The 17,154-nt window shown below is 41.6% G+C and overlaps 1 protein-coding gene across 1 annotated transcript in view; it reads right to left on the bottom strand.

The window, feature by feature from the left end:
* Positions 1 to 17,154, bottom strand: part of rragd (ras-related GTP binding D) — an 89,324-nt gene that overhangs the window by 11,765 nt on the left and 60,405 nt on the right. The gene's annotated exons all lie outside the window — the stretch shown is intronic.

Raw genomic sequence — 17,154 nt, 5'->3', positions numbered from 1 at the left:
TTCCTCTGATGAGCCTGTGAACCTAGATTTGTGTGCTTTTATGACATCCTCCTTGTTGGGTTTAGGAAATGGGGCGATGTTGGTAGCCAGACGAGGGACTTTCACTTTTGATGAGGAGTCTCTGAATATGACTGAGGGATCCAGTCTGTGCAGTACTTGCTCCATCAGGTCATCTCTGAATCTTTGAGTTGTCTCCCTGTAAACTGGCCGGGAAACCCACTGCTTGGACTGCTTCTGAAAGACAACGCTGTGTCTTTGGAGGCCTGAAATGATATACAAGCAAGAATTGAGATGTTTCAAAACGTTCAATGACTTCTTGACAGATGCTGTTCCATAATGTTTTATTTACTGCTTTGAGCAGAATGAAATAAGTCCTATATAGCTCTACTTGTCACTCTCTAATCACTACAGTGATTACGGTAGACAACTCGTGCAATGAAAATTCTCAAAATCTAAAATGATCTTTTTAGGTATTTTGTGTAAACTTGCCACTGCTCATATTCTTAGAATTTACCTGTTGCAGTCGAAGCCTGTTCACGTTTTGTGTTGTGGTTCTCATTGTGATCCATGACAGCCAACCTTGTGCACACCTGCATCGAAGGATAGTCAAAATGCAGGCGCTTTGGACAGTATTTCAGGAGGGCATTATGGAAAACCTCAAGGTTTCCTGAAAACACAAAAAACATAGTTGACATTACAAACTATAAACTATAAACCACATACTTTATGCAATATTTATCACAGAGTGTGTGCATGACCTGTTGAAGAAACCAAAAACGTAGAATAGTATGCATACCAATGCTCCTCTTGTCTGTGGTGCTTCATAACCACCCCATTTACTGTAAATCATTTTCACAGAAAGATTTCCTGAACACACAATTACCTCTTATTGCATTTTATTGGGCCTTTTCACTATCTTCCAACAAGTTTATATACATACCCGTGTGCTTGAACAGCGTCATTTGCTCCAAATCTTGAAGGGGACGTCTGTTCATCACCACCTCATGAACGCAGCGGAGTCTTCCAACAATCATCTCTTCTTCCTTTGCTCATCTGCTGACAAATCAGGGTGGTAGCATTTGTGCTCTTCCCCATTTTCCTCCAAGCGATGGACTCCACGGATATGATGAAGGAGTGACTTCCATCGTCGAATCAACTCCTGACAATAACATTCCCCCACAAGAAGAAATCATTGTAGCACTGATGTAACATTCCATATGAACTATCCATTGAATAAAATTAGAAACATTGTATGCCATAGACCTGTCAGCAAATCAGTAATAATGTTTCATCATTTCAGGAATGAAGTACTGAAAATGAGGTACTGTATGGCTTAGGTCTGCAAGGAAAAGTGAAATGCCGTAGGGCTGTCTGCAACGAGGTGTGATTGTGTTTACCTCTCCATCTCCTTTTGATGTGCTGCAGCACCACCACAAGTGATTGATTACGCTCTTTATCCAAGGACCAATGTCTTTGCAGTACTTGCGTTTAGAGGCTTGGACTAATTTCTTTTTTATTCCTAAAATAAAAGGGGAAAAGGATTAGAAATGGACATTACAATTCAGAAAGGGCACACACAGACAAATTATTTTCTATGGCTGTTCTCAGGGAAAACACAGCACAGCATTATACTAAGTGACAGGTATTGTGCTATATGGGCACATACAATATTGTTATAAGTAGACCAACCTTTTTTTATATGCCAAGGATCAAACTGGTGGTCTATGTCTGGAAAAGTCTCTCTCAAAGTTTTCCTGATGGACGGATGTCTGTCAGCGGTTACGACCTTTACATGGATCCCTTCATCCAAGAGCCTTTCCAATCCTTTCTTGAAACCTAATGGCTCCATACCAACAGAACTTTTTGTTTGGGTCACCTTGGGGGAACAAGAAAGGTTTACGAGTTACTGGTGGTTACGTTTTTGAAAGAGACTTTGTAGCACAATAACTGTTATTTTTTGTCTATTATTGTGTTTTTCTTACCTGAATCAATTCAAAGAGTATGATTTCATTGGTGGAGTCATCCATGAAGGAGTAGGTTGTGTATTTGCTTGAATGGCCCGGGTTATCACTTCTTCCATCTGCACACACATGCACTGCCTCACCATCCAGATTCTGGCATCCTCCTGCATCTTGTATGCTTCCTCAATGACAGGAATCAGGGAGCTAGACTGTATGTTATAATATGTGGTTTTCTTGGGCAGTTGAAGCCTCAAAACCGCTGCCCAATCAGAAATGTCAGTGTAAGTTGCACCAGTGAACAACGTTGCTGCTGCTGTAAGCAGATTGTTTTCAGCCATCCCACGGACATTTGGACATGACTCCCATTTCTGCAGTGTGACCGTTGCTGCATTGCCATCTCACTTTGAGTCTGCTGCCAGATGATGCTAGGCTGTTGTCACACATTTCAGCTCCACAAATACTGCATCTGTGAAATAGTTCCATAAGTTTGGACTCATTCACTATCCACTTCTTTTCCATCCATGTTCTTGTTTTTTGTGGATTTCTGCAGCTTTACTCTGTGACTTGGCCAGTGCATACATGACCGTCATCTGTGTAAAGCAGGCAAGTGGCATTTTGGCAGCTTTAATTAAATCTCTGTCACATCTAAATTCCTAGCCTGGGGTTTTGAGGAATGCATCTGCACCTTGTCGGTCGAGACCTGTAGCTCTCAAAATTTCATTGTTCTGCTGCCTGTGTTCTTGGTGTAACGACAACATTTATACTTTGTCACAAGGATAAATACAATTAGACACAAAAATAGGGAAAATTGGAATAAGATGTAAAATGTTATGGGTGTGCCTGTGCAATAATATCATTAAAAAATATATATGTTTAGTCCATTTTTGACCATGACTAGGGAATGATAGAGGTTGCAAGTGATGTGCAATTCATGGTGGTTCATCAGTGGCCACAATCCATTCTTTGTGAAGTTGCCCCTAGGTGTGCTATTACAGCACTCAGGCACACAGACCTTGATTTTAATATTCAACCACATAAATTTCAAGATTTAGGGGCGTCGGTGGCTTAGTGGATAGAGCAGGCGCCCAATGTACAAGGCTGTTGCCACAGGGGCTGGCCATTTTCTGCATGTCACTCCTCCTCTCTCTCCCCCTTTCACACAGGCTAAAAAATGCCCCAAAAAATATCTTAAAAAAAAAAATTCAAGATGTAGAGACCAATATGGAGAGGGCAAAGACAGAGAGGGAAATAGAAGCAGTGAGAGGAGCAGTTAAGAGGGAGATAGGGGCCTGAGAATTTAAACAAGAACTAGAGCACGAGGACATGTTAAACTGAAAACTGAGCAGAGCGGACAGGCTGTTTTTTGTTTTTCTCCTATAATATATTCTGTTTTCACAAAGAAAGCCAAGAAATACAAGAAAACATTGCTTCCTTCATTCCATCTGATGAATATTCATTTTCTCCTCCTGGTTTTTATATTTGGGCTTCCTTCTCTTTTTGAGCCACATGGGATTTTCATTTTACAGTATACATACAAAGGCCCATTGTAGCATCAACTCTTGTTACCACAGAACCCCAGAAAGCCAAATAAAGTTTATTAGTATTGCACTTTCATCATTGGACTTCACAACTGGCCAACTGATTAAAAGTGAAAACCCAGCATCAGACCCTCAGCTCAGGATGAGGAAAACTCCCACTAAGACAACTTCTGAAACTGGGGCAGTACTTTGATAAGACAACCTCATTTGCAAGTGTCAAGTTCTGTTTTCTGCTGTAGAGAAAGTTAAGCAAACAGGTTCTGATATCATCTACACTGTTTACGTTCTATTCATTTTGAATCCACTTTTCCTCTTCACATATAGCAATGAAACTTCAATCAGACATAGCCTGTAACAGAAATCTCATTCATCTTAATTCAAGAAGTGGGTACTACCATTCCATCTGCATACATGCAGGGGTAAAAGTAGACTCAAGATCTCACTACTTCCCCAGCCTTCATCACTTCATATTGTTCTCCTCAAGCCCCCAGCCTCACACAACCCTAAACACATGCATTTTTTTTCAACCTCTGTATGGTATAGAAAGAAATCAGAAGCATATGATATCATGTGTAGCTAATGATTTATTTGAGTGGTGGAAGTGCTACAGAATAAACTAACTAATGCTAACAAAACTTTTAAACTCGTATTTTTTTTTTTCTTTTAAAGTACAAGAAATTTACGATTGAATTATCGACATCAGTCAGCTTACAAGTCAATCAATCAATCAATTTTATTTATAAAGCCCAATATCACAAATCACAATTTGCCTCACAGGGCTTTACAGCATACGACATCCCTCTGTCCTTATGACCCTCACAGCGGATAAGGAAAAACTCCCCAAAAAAACCCTTTAACGGGGAAAAAACGGTAGAAACCTCAGGAAGAGCAACTGAGGAGAGATCCCTCTTCCAGGACGGACAGACGTGCAATAGATGTCGTACAGAACAGATCAGCAAAACAAATTAACAGTAATCCGTATGACACAATGAGACAGAAAGAGAGAGAGAGAGAGAGAGAGAGATGCAGGTAATGACAGTAGCTTACAACAACATTAATGAAAGTAATAATATTATAGTTATAGTTCTGGCTACTGTGGTACAATATGTTGAAAGTATGTATTAATATCTGGCAGTATACATGTGTGACAATAGTCATATGTGTATAATAACAGTAGAAGTATGACTAATGACTAATGATGGCAGCAGCAGCAGGAGGCATCTGGCAGGACCACGGCAGGACCACAACCACACACGTCACACTGTCCAGGCACTGTTGCGATATGAGTTAGTCTCCATCTTTGAATTTTTTTTCTTCATAATAAAACACTATTAAGTAAGCTAACTGTAAAATCTTCTCACGTACTGCACCAGGTTACAGGACCTTCTCTCACTCTCTCAAATAAATCTGAAAATCAAAAGTGCTCCAGGTTACTGGAAAGACCTTTTTTATACAAATAAAATTCAATTGAAAATGAATTGCAGTAAATCCCAGATCCAAAGACCTGAGAATGTTGTCCTCTTATCTATTAAGGTATTGTCCTCAGTTGTCAGTAAGCTTTAAATAGTCTAAATGTTTGTCTTTTGGACCTACAACTAACTGTATACATTTGAGTTATCTATGATAGTTTTCTTTTTTTTTTAGGTCTAATACAGAATCATCTAGAGGCTCAGGTAGTAGCTTTATGCAGCCATCTTTTCACAACTGCAGTACAAGCCCCTTGTAGGTACTGACAGATCCTTCAGAGGCAAATCCACCTCTGTTCCTCCCAAAAATAGAAATGCCTCATTAGACACTTATTGTTGCCAAGAAGAGAGAGATGTTTTACAAGCCCTTAACAACAACAAAAATCAGAGAGAAAATACAATACGGTACATACTAATTTATCATTAGATCAAAGTGAGGGCTCTATTTGAACCAAATAAAGGCAAGAATATTATTAATCAAGCCAGCCGATAAAGCGGGTTTACAGTGGTGATAGATTTTTGTGACTATGATCATGAAATTAATCAACAGCTATCAAATGTTCTATAGGAATCTCGGCTCAGATCCGACTACGGATTTTAAAAACACCATTCACAGCACGTTATCCTGTCATTTTGAAAATGGCATCACTAAAAAGAACTTGATTATATGAAAGTAGATCATCCACTATCCAAAGTACATAACAATTTAGAAAATCCACTCAGTAGACCTGTTACAGGTGGCATTGGCTCTTTGACAGAGAAAATATCTACATTTGTTGAATGTTTTCTAAAACTTCATGACACCTCTTTGCCTTTACATGTGTAAGGTATCAATATGATTAACATAAAAAAAATACATAAAACACTAAGTGTTCTGTGAATAGCTGGTTATGTTTGATGTGGAATCACTCTATACCAACATTCCGCCTAACGGCAGTATTGAAGTAGTTGACTATTTTATGGTCCTCTCATCCATATAGGAATCCCCTTTCTGCCATATTAAAGAATTAACCAAACTGGTCCTAATAACAAAATGTTTTCTTAAACAAACATTCCTTTTATTTGCAGTTGAAAGACACAGCTATGGGTAGCCCCATGACCTGATTTCCTTATATGTTGGACACTTTGAATAAGAGTTTGTGTTAAATTGAGTCTTGGGCAAATGTACATTGAGGAAACCCCCTTACTCTTGAACAAGCTCCTCAAATACTTGAACTCCTTCACTTGTGGCAGTAACCTTCTCCCAATCCAGAGGGGGCATTCCACCACCATTTTTGGGCAGAGAATCATAAACTTAGAGGTACTTACTCTTATCCCAGATGTTTCACACTTGCCTGAAAAGAGCTCTAGTGCATGCTGGAGGTCATGGTGTGACGAAGCCAACAGAACTACGTCATCTGCAAAGAGCAGAGATGTTCTGAGCCTCATGGTCATGAAATTTGGGTAGTGATCAAAAGAATGAGATCGCAGGTCTGAGCAGCCAAAATGAGTTTCCTCTGTAGGGTGGTTGGTCTCAGCATTAGACATGGGGGAAAAGCTACAGTACAACATCCGGAGGGAGCTCGGAGTACAGCCGCTACTTAAATTGCTTTGAAAGGGGCCAGTTCAGGTGGTTCAGGCATCTAATCAAATTGCTAATCAAGAGGTTTTTAAGGTTTGTCCAACTGGAAGGAGACACCACAAAAAGACCTACAACATGCTACAAGGATAATAAATTTCATTTGGCCTGGGAACACAGAGAGATCCCCCCCTTGGTCAGTCTGCTGGCCCCGAATACACGGATGAAAGTGGATGAATGGACATAGATAAATATAAAAGAATTGCTGGATTTCACAAGTTTTCTAAATGCCAGCAGCCATCTTAAATTTATAGTTAAATATGATCATTCACAGATCAAATTTTCTAGACATTATAATCATCAAAGAACAAGAAAAAATGACTTCAGGTTGCTATAGGAAACCGAAGACAAAAACATAATTCAAATATTGAAAAAAGTTTCCATCCCACCTCTTTCAAAAAATCTCTTGTACTCCACCCCCATTTTGTAGCAAAAATGCCTAAAATGACATATACAAATAAAAATGACTGTAGCTTCTGAACCACTCTGACTACATGCATACATGATTTCTTGCCAGAAAGAAAACTCCCTGAAGTTTTTTTGTGAAAGTGTCAGAAACACAGATACAGAGACAGAGTAATGGGCCTTTGAAGTCAGTAAAAAATTGAAGATTTTGCCTAAAATAAAATAAAAAATGTATTTCAGGATGAATAACTGTCTGTGGCTTCATCTGAGCAGGTAAATGACACTGTGGGGCTGTAGGCACACTATCAGTGAACACTTGTTTCAAATTTGAAGAAGGTTGCTCAAAGTTTGACCATTCTACAGTGTTTTTACCATGAAAACATCCAGGCGGAGCTCCAAATGACAAGTCAGTCACTTGGCTTCAAAACAGTAGTCAGTGATCAAACAACACTCAGCCAGCTTCAAACATTGTACTTGTGAAATCGGATGTGATTATGATAGCTGATGTTGTTTATGACACAGAAACACCATAAAATATCACCCATAAAGCCATATGAAATGTGAAAGTTATGATCCCACTTTCTAGTGTATCTCAGCCAATAAAGTGGTAGGAGTGAGACTCTAACCTTTTATAAAACAGCTAAGTCCCCGCTAACAGCTCCACATAAGATGGCGAGTAATCCTGCAACATTTCCCGTCGAAAAACGGCATGACATGACACTACTCACTGCGATTTTGGACTATGTGTGTTTAGGCTGCTTTGGTGCGAAATACATAAAAAAAGGAAAAAAAACAAACAAACAAAAAAAAAAACAATGTTATTTTTTAAAAGTCCAGAGCTTCCTGAATCCTGAATGGGAGATACCATTTCACAGAGGAGGAGGGTAGCGAGGACGTCGGCGTACTGGTGGAGTTAGAGAGGTTAAATTAGTAAATTCAATATAGTATATAGTATACCGCATTTGTAAAACAGATGATTCTTACAGTAAACATAGTCTGAATTTGATTGTTTCTCCAATAAATCCGTTTTTCTGTTGATGCAACCTACCTTTTCATTCTCTTCGTTTTTGTTCATGTCGTCCCTTTTGTCGTAGGTCCCAATACCAATTGCTAGGCTGAATGGGCCTGTACTCCTAAAAACTCTTTCTGGCCAAGTTATATATTACTGCTGTCTATTTTTGTACTTCTTATATGTCTTTTTCTATATGGTAGTTTTCATGATAAGTGTTTTTCCTGGATGATTTTTATGATGTATAAAACATATTTGACTCAACATCTTATGTGGTGTATGTCTGTATCTTGATGTTTCTGGTTCCTTTTCATGGAGGCATAATCTATCCCCCATGTGGGAGTATCAGACAACCTTGTTTAACTCTGCTCTGATTGGTACAACTTCATTGGTCCAACTTGAGTGTAGACTGACTCTCAGTGATGCATATCACAATCACCTAAGTTATGAATGTGTTTGAGTCTATATTGATTGTTCTGCTTAGTGACGATGGTTTGGCAATGTCTGATGAAGATCTCTGTCGGATCAAAATAATGCACAATTAAAAGCTGGGATCTTTCATTACAGTGTGCAGATCTTGTGTCTGATTCTTGCCTTAGTTAGATTTTTTTTGATCCAGCACCTTTAAAAGTTTTTTGGGTGTGCGTACCCTCCACCCTTTCTATATTTACACAAATTGTCTTGGGCAAAGCTAGGTAAGGTAAGTAAGGTAAGGTAAACTTTTTGTCCCTAAGAGGCAATTTGAGATACAGACAGTATTCATGAGCACAACAAAACAGACAATGCAAGGCCCTGGACAAGAGTGTGGATTAGGTTTTAATACATTGTAACCTTGGTTCTCTAATTAAGGAGATTATTTCCCCACCCAGTAGTTATATCATAACTATGGGAATTAACCCCATCTGGGGTAATCGACATGGAAAATTAATAATCTTAAAGACCCATCACTTTATGTGGCCAGCATGTACCAGGCAAAAGAAGCCCCACCTTGCGCATGTACCCACTGATTAACATTGATTGGAACTGGTACAGAGCGGCCTCGAGCCATGGGTGGCTACACCTCATGTTGAGTGTGCCCACGAACCCACCATACTGGCATGCCAGCCCCTCTGTAAGCCTGCTGAATTGTCTCCACGACCCAATAAGACAGCCCAGCCTTCGACACCGGCTCACCCTGGCACTGGGCCTTAAAGCAGACAAAGAGTTGGTCTGCCTTTTTATATACTGCAGTGCGCCAGACATAAACCTTCAGAGCTCCAACAGGACACAGTCTTTTTGACCCTCACTACCCTCCTTGGAGTGGTCGTAGGGTTGCAACTCCACCAACTGATTCCAATGAAAGTCTGAGAGTACTTTTGGCAGGAATGCAGGGTTTGGACACAACATGACACCAGCGCCATACAGCAGGAAATGACAACAGCTCTTATCCACTGACCGAGTGTGCAGTTCCCCCACTCTTTTGGTTGATGTCACTGCCAAGAGAAAAACACTTTAAGAGACAGCCACTTAAGCTGACTGACTCCAGAGACTCAAAAGGTTCCTGCTGCGAGGCAGCTAACACCTGATCTAGGTCCCATGGTGGAATGGCCAGCCTCCTGGTGCACAGTGCAAGCCCCTACGTACCCTTCAGGAACTGAGAGATGAGGCTGCAGTCACCATCTGCAAGCCTATAATCACCTGCAGCCTTGATAGCTACCACCATGCATCTAAGGGTTGAAGGTGATTTTCCCGCCTCATGCAGCCCCTGCAGGTACCGGAGCACCTCTGGGGCTGCGTATGTCAGTGCATCAGTTTGGTTAGTTGTGTACCATGATGCCAAGAGCTCCCAGAGGTAAGAGTATGCAGCCCTCGTAGACAGTGCCCGAGCACTCTGCATGGTCTGAACCGCTGACTGCGCAAGTCCCGGTGGAAAGGGATGTAGCAGAGCCCCCTGCGCCTGACTCAGAAGATCCTGCCAGACAGGGAGCTCCCGGCCAGGAGAGGCACAACCACCGAGAACCATGTCATGTGGGGTCAGTTTGGGGCCACCAGGATTAGCTGCACTTCCTCCTTACGAACTCTCTGCTGCAGATTTGGGAGAAGAGTGAGAATAGGTCGGCCACTGCTCTGCCGAAGCGGTGCCAGATCTCTCCAAACACCTCCAGGTGCAGCCTCTAGTCCCTTGGACTTGGGCCTCCCCTGGAGAGTAGGTCTGCCCCTGGTTCACCAATCTGGGCATGTGCATAGCCCTGATGGACAGAAATCTTGTCCATGCCCAGGTCCAAAGCCTGTGTGCTATTCTGCAGAGGTTTGGGGAGCCTAGACCCCCTTGTCTGTTGACATATGCTGCTGCCACTGTCTGTCGGTTCTTACTAGCACGTGATGGCCTTGCAGACTCAGGAGAAAATGCTGGAGGGCCAGGTGAATGGCTCTCAGTTCTAGAGCATTAATATGATGTTGGCTGGATCCGTCACCACCTGAGGTCTGCACAAAGCTGACCTCAGGTGCTGAGCACTGCTGCCTGCAGCTGTCTCTGTGGACAGAACCCCAGGTTGAAGAGATGCCTCTGGACTGGACGCATGTGTAGAAGAGCCAATTGCACCACTTGTATCCAGGCTGCCATAACACCCAAGAGGCGGAGACACAGCCGCCACGTGACCCTGGCACCAAGCTGAAAATGAGAGAGGCAGGTCCTTGGCCACTGCCACATCGTCTGCCCCGTTTAGACTTGCTGCACCGTGCTGCGTCCAGCCGGCCCCGCAGATCTTCCTGCCCCCAAACAGGCTGAGGTTGCTTGGGCTGCTGCTGCTGAGGCCACTGCCAGCCCTAACCTCGCTTCAAGGTGCCTAACACCTCCTTAGCACAGTAACGGGCTTTCTGGCCCTGCTGAGTCATCATGGATGCATCAGGCCCAAACAAGGCAGATGGCTTGGTTTGAGCAGACACACCCTATCCTCTGGCTGCAGTATGAACTGTGACAGCCAGAGATGGTAACTGGCCAAAAACTCAAACCCACAAACTTGCAATAGCACTTGCTTCACCCTGCTCTCTCATGAGCTTTGGAAGAAGTGAGGAGACACGTTGTAGTTCAATTATTAGATCCATACTACGCCCCTCCTCTAGCTGGCCAACCAGATGGCGCTGGTACAGGGACCGTATGGCACCTGTGCTTGCCAGCTGTGTCTGGACTGCCATGACTTCATGCATTTTCTCCAACAAGCCATCCAGTACCTTGCAGTTTCTACTGGGGCAGTTCGCCTTGCCCAGGAGGGACTTTGATGGAGCCACCAAGGCAGCCAAAGCCTGATCAATGAGGGGAAATGGCCCACAGCCTACAAGGGCTCCTTTCTAACCCAGTGGAGGGCCAAGGAGCAGGGAAGTATCTATATGACACAGTCTGCTCACCCTCTACTGAAACTGTAATAATGGAGGTGTTGGGCACCCTGATGAGCCCCTGTCCCCCACTACTGGATCCACCAACTTAGGGTGCTTAGCTGGCTGCAGGCCCTGAGAAGGGGCTGATGGATGTCTGCCAAATGAATGGCAGACATGCAGAAGCACTTTCATTCATTAAGATGGATTATCATGAGCAGCCACTGCATGCTCAATTATGTGGGGCAGAGGCACACATTTTTTATTTACTAGAATGTTCATGTGTTGTTTGGGGTGACGAGGTGAGACACAGCAGACAGTCTCTCAAGAAAACTAAAACTGCACCAATAACATTTTGGATTTAAGGGCAACAAAAGATGTCCTGACTAACTGCCAGTGATGCAGCACTGCATTTAGAGCTAAACTCTTGTTGGTTGGATGAGGAACTGCTGAGTCATTAAGTTGAAAAGCAATTCTGCACACGATGCCTCATTTCACTACCAAAACCAACATAAAGTGGAAGCTGGCCTGAGGGAGATCCCTGGTGAGCTCAGAGTTTCTGCAAAGGTAAATGACCATGCTAATAACAAGCTAGGCTACATGCTGTTGGCTATATTGTATCTAAATTTTTAGTATATATGACAATACATAATGTGAGTTTTCTGTTAAAAAAAAAAAAAAAACACTGTTACAAACGTAGGGCGATAGCGATAAGGCTATTCACCCATCTTTTATGTGGTTACATCTTCAGTCATAACTCAAGTGCCCAACTGGTAGCTATGTGGTTTGCTTACATGACATAACAGATGTGCATATTTAATGGAATCAGTGTGGACAGAGAATGCGATAATCTGATGCCCATTTGCTGTGGGGACAGGGTGTCATTATGTATGCTACTTAAGTATGACACCTGGTAAAACTGGTATACTAGTGTGGTCTGGTGTTTGGCTTACAATCAAACCATTTTGACAATGCTAACACTGGCCCAATCCTTGTTCCCACCATACATTGGACAGAAGGTGTTTGTGAGCCATTTTAAGTATTACACTGAATGTTTCAGCAGATGGCTTCATTTTGCTTGAACAGTCTCAAGTTTTGGAACTTTGTGATAACAGTTAAGGGAAATGGAATATATTTCATAAAATGTGTCTAAGTAGCTATAACAGTTTCACAAAGAATTATTTTTGAACATCAGGCAGCAATCTCTCAAAAGGCAAACAGACAGCACTGAGCTGAACTTGTATTAATTATGAATTGCTCACATCTCTTCCTGGGGCATTGCTGCCAACAAAAAGATCACACAGCAGAAATATGATAAAAAAAGAATCTCTGTGCAACAGATGCAGGATTAAATATAATTAGCAAAATAAATAATGTAACTATCCGAATGAATAAAAAGCTCTGATACTTAATCTTATGTTTTCATGGCCATTGGCTGAAACATGATGACATATTATGACATGATGCCGAAGAAGAGAAACGTGCATAGCTAATGTTTGTTTAGTAAAATGTGAATTCATCATTGTTGTCAAAGAGAAAAATAAATAATTGCATGTCACTGACAAAAGACTTGGCCAAGGAACCCTTTTATCCACATTTGAGCTTTCCAAGTGCTGAGCTTGCCAGGTTTTCCACAAGAGAGGAGTTCATTAATTAAATGAGGTGGAAAAAAAAGACTCCATTTACTAAAGCCTCTAATTAAGGATAATATCCCAGCTGTTTTGTTATGATAATGATGGAGCCTTCTGTACAACAATCTGCTGATTTATGTGAGCAAGTCCAACTGGTACCTACAACACTTCCACACTTGTTAATGCTACACAATTCTAGGACACAGGTGAGTGCACACGTTATTAGAGGTTACTGAAGCATAGAGTTACGGTTAACTAAACAGTGTGTGTTTACAAAGAGAACGTATTCTACAGACATCTGGCATCCACCTCTATCCATGACAAAATTAGCAGGAGTCCTTTTTGTGCCCTCGGCAACACATTCCCCAACACAGCTGTGATGGGTTAAATATTCACTCACTTCGGGCCGAATGTGGCCTAGTTCAGTAAAACCCTCAGCTGTGATGCCTAAGGTTAATCACATACACTTACACACACATTCCCCCTATTATCTCGCCATCAAACATAGGTCAAAGAAGGATCACCTGGACCTAGGGAGGCATGGTGACCCTACGCCATTCCAGAATTCAGTTTAGGTGGTTCTTTTACACTTGCCTGTGAGCACCTAATCAACATCACCAAATATTTAATTGATTTCTAACCCTTTGCATGCTGGGGTTCTTTCTTGGATTCCATCTACTTATGAATCTACTGCGGCCAAGCAGCCTGTTCTCTTTTCAAGGTCAGCAAATACTGACACCCCTCTGCTTGTGATACCAATGACAAAGGCGCAATTTGGTATTTCTATGTGATGCACAGAGCTCTCAAGTAACTCCAATGTAAACCCATTTGCACCAATATTTAACACTCAAAGCAACTGACAAAGTATAAAAAGCAAGGAAGTCCACGAAGGGTGGGTAGGAGGTTAATGGGTCAAACACAGACTTCCAGCCAAACGCTGCTGTTCAAGCCCCGTATGAAACCAAAAGTCTTAGTGTTACATAACTTATGACTGTCCATCACATACTCATGTCACCTTACATACTTATATTATTAAAAAAATGTCTTTATACGAAGTAGTTTTGTTGCCTAAGCCTAATCTTAACTGTTTGACTTTAACGTATTAACGAGGTTCACTGAGGAGACAGCTACGTGTCACATACAGACATTAAAGGGTGAGTCTTATAGGGACACCAAAGAGTGCCTTTAGTGTCACTATCACAGGCCTGGGGGCATGAGAAATTTCTATATTTGAAGATCTGGGAAGGTCAGTATTCTGACTACGTAGGATAAGAATGCATGGGGATGTCCCAATCAAGTTTTTTTTTTTTTTTTGTTTTGTTTTTTTGCCCCAATCCCAATCTGAGTCATTTAATATTGAGTATCTGACGATACTGAGTTCTGATCTTCTTGATACTTCTCAAGGTAATATCTCTGTCCCTTTAAAATAGTTGCCTATTCTCCAGTGTTTGTTGCCTCGGTGCAGCCTTTGCCTGAGTTACGTGAATGAAAAGTATTTAACTAAGTGTTTGTTTTTGTCATCTGTACATCTTTTGTGTGGCCTGGGCTACATTAATATAAAACTCCTATGTGCTTTTTGCCTCTAGGACTTTTGTTTCACTTGCAGTGGCCTGGTGAGTGCAGTTGTCATCAGTTCTGCCTCTGTGTGTCCTTCCTCTGCCTGTGGAAAAACACCAAGCGCCACAAGTGCACAAGAATGTCACACTGAGCTGAAATGAAACAAGTGCTCATAATTTTGGTAAAAAAGAAAAAAAAAACAGGCGGGGCTCAGTCCCTGCTCTTACACACACATCTAGGAGAGTTCAATCAATCAGTCAATCAATGTTATGTATAAAGCCCAATATCACAAATAACAATTTGCCTCACAGGGCTTTACAGCATACGACATCCCTCTGTCCTTTGGACCCTCACAGCTGATCAGGAAAAACTCCCCAAAAAACCCTTTAATGGGGGGAAAAAAATGGTAGAAACCTCAGGAAGAGCAACTGAGGAGGGATCCCTCTTCCAGGACGGACAGACGTGCAATAGATGTCGTACAGAACAAATTTGGAGACAGTCGCACTCTGCGTGTCTCTGCATAAAAGTTTCAAGAGTAAAAGCACTTACTGTATGTGACAGCTGAGGTTAAACAAAGGATCAGATCCTCTATGTTGGGATTCACTGGACAACAGATGATTTCTCATTTGTAACACTCTAAACTGGTCATGTGAAGGCTTCTCCTCTTGCCATCTGAACTGGTAAGGGACCTCGTGTTCTTTGCTCTTCAACATTTATTTGAGATCTATCTCCACAGGATGCCCCACCTCACACCTCAGTGAGAGACAAGTCTCAAAACTTGATTGGACAGTACTTTAACAGTGTCATGCGACTCTGCGATGTCCCCAGGCAACTGTAGAAGTTCTGATCCCTTCACTGTCAGTGTTACTCTCTTTCTCCTGGGCTGCCAACCAGGGCAGATCTTTCCTCCTGGGCCCAGACAGACCTCCTCTTTCTCCTGGGCTCTGACCAACTCAGAGGCCCTTGCCCCCAAACCACTAAAGAGAGGGCAATTGCTCACAGACTGTTTTTCTCCTGGACCACAACATGCCCTTGTTCATGGCAAGAGCAAACCTGGGAAACCAGACAAATTAGTATGCAAACACAAGGTTTGCAACTAACTTTCCAGCAACAAGGAGAACCAAGTTGAGTTAGCACCCCAGCATCTAACTCTGCATACACCCCAAGTGACCGGCTTCCTCGAATCTGCACTTTCAGAAGAAGGACACAACAAAGACTGCTTCTGGAACCACAGCTCTTTCCAGCCTTCCTCTGCCTACTAACAAAATCAGTATGCCTCAAAGAAACTCTTCCCTCCATCCATTCAAGGATTGGTATTGTAACAACCGGGCATAGCTTTATCACATTAGTACAGGCTAAGCAAGACTGTGTATCTTGTTGTATGTGATTTAATGCTGTTCATTGCGTCATTGTTGTAATTGTTTGCAGTTAGGTCATTAGTTAGTTGGCTTTGCCAAAGCAAAGTGATGTTAGTTTGCTAATGCTGTTCACCGACAACGTCTTGCATACAACTAAACATCCTCTGCACCAATCAAGACCCTTTGCGCACCCGCACACACACACACACACACACACACATATATATATATATATATTTTTTTTTTTGATTGATTGATTATTTTTATTTACGTGTCATGCACAAAGTGCCCAACCCTCATGGGTTTATAAGACACCAAAAAAAAAAAAGTACAGTTACAGTGTACATTTTTTTTCATTTCATACATAATTACAGCCCCTTTCAGACTTTAAACAGAATATTCTGCCTTCTCTCCCACGCTTTACAAATAAAATCTGCAACAAAAAAGGTTCCCTTTCTAAAACACAACTCAAGTTTCTCATACTCGTCCAGCCAAAAGAAATCACCATAAATAGAGTACATTTTCATAAAAAATACATCTCTCAAGTCCTCGTAAACAAAACAGTAAAACAGAAAATGGACCTCACTCTCAATTTCACCGAGCTCACACACCTGACAAAGTCTGTCCTCCTCTGGAATGGCATTAAACCTGCTGGTCTCTAAAGCCAAGGGTAATGTTCCTGAACGTAACTGTGCACATAATGATCTTTGTCTTTTGTTTAAATTATACTTCACATACATTTCAACGTCATAACAGTTTGTTATGAGACAGTAAGTTCATAATTTTGGTTTATACCATATACGTATATCGACAGACCACTTTTCCTTATACTTGAGAAACATATTAGTCTTTAACTCCTGAATATTACAAAGTAATCTGTTATGAAAGATAAATGAAAAATCATTCAAATTAAATAAGGGTTTCATCTCGTTAGCCCAGGGATGACCATGTAAAATGTCCCAAATAAAAATCTTTTTAGTGAGCCTCTGATCTGACATCCTTACAAGTCTATTCCACAGTCGAAGCATTTCACATTTATGTCTGATGTTTGGAGGTTCCCATCCCATATCTCCACAAATAGCTAAAACTGAAGCTAATTTATGCACTCCTAAAAAAGATCGAATAGCTCTATAATGCACAGCATTACAACTTGAATATTCCCGGAAACCCCAAACACCAGAAGCATAATCAGACACAGGACAAACACATGAACTGTAGAGCTGTGTATAAGTATGAAATCCCAGATTACCACAGTATTTG

The sequence above is a fragment of the Epinephelus fuscoguttatus genome, linkage group LG14, assembly GCF_011397635.1.
Source record: "Epinephelus fuscoguttatus linkage group LG14, E.fuscoguttatus.final_Chr_v1".
NCBI lineage: Eukaryota > Metazoa > Chordata > Actinopteri > Perciformes > Serranidae > Epinephelus > Epinephelus fuscoguttatus.
This window is presented reverse-complemented; position numbering and strand designations above follow the sequence as displayed.